Source organism: Penaeus vannamei, chromosome 41 (genome assembly GCF_042767895.1).
Source record: "Penaeus vannamei isolate JL-2024 chromosome 41, ASM4276789v1, whole genome shotgun sequence".
NCBI lineage: Eukaryota > Metazoa > Arthropoda > Malacostraca > Decapoda > Penaeidae > Penaeus > Penaeus vannamei.
In genome coordinates this window covers 996314-997280 of record NC_091589.1, presented here as the reverse complement: position 1 = coordinate 997280, position 967 = coordinate 996314, and positions in this window count along the sequence as shown.

The following is a 967-nucleotide window of genomic DNA, read 5'->3' as shown; positions in this document are numbered from 1 at the left end:
GAGCTGGTCCGCAGACCGACGGCGACCTTCCGGCGACGTCCTTCCTACGGTCTCCTAAGACGACCGTATCTGAAGCAATTTCCTCCTTCGGTGCCGCGCCGGGTAAGCAAGGAAGAAGAAAAGAAAGGCAACAGAGAGGGAGGGGGACGCTAAGTGTTACCAGACCTTTTTATAGATATCTGCAGATGATAAAAAGGAGAGGGAGGGGGACGCTAAGTGTTACCAGACCTTTTTATAGATATCTACAGATGATAAAAAGGAGAGGGAGGGGGACGCTAAGTGTTACCAGAACTTTTTATAGATATCTACAGATGAAAAAAAAGGAGAGGGAGTAGTGGTCCGCAAAGACCTGCTTGAGCTATGAACCGCCTCTGACAGACAGGAGCGTAGATAAGGGAAACGACAGCGGCAAGGATTATCTTGAGCCGTCGTCTCATAGAGGAAGAAAAGTATTATATCGATTTCTACACCTGCAACTACGACAACATATCCTATTTACTCTTTCGCGGTTGACTATACGCGCATTTTCGGCGAGGAACCCGAGCAAGTTAAGGTTTGGTTTGGTTTGCTACGTCTTGCCGAGCTCGTCAAAAGCAGTCGCAACATCCAGCTTGCTATCAATGTAAACAAACTACCGCAATATGAGACGACGGATTCCTCTTCGTGGTGAGTAGCAGAATTATTCGCAGAAGAAATAATGGATGCTGGTGGTAATGATAGTGAAATTACCGACGATTTTATTTTTCCTTGCCTTGGTTTTGCTTGGGCTGAGGAAGATAAATGAATTAAAAGAATTTAGAAAAATTATTTACACCATATGTACCACAAACGTTATGATTAACTAAAAAAAAAAAAAAAAAAAAAAAAAAAAAAAAGTCCACTTACGTTAAAGCAACGTAGTACAAGGATAATGTCTACTATCTATAGCAAAGGTAAGTCTTTTAATCGGCGAGTTTATAATGGAAAT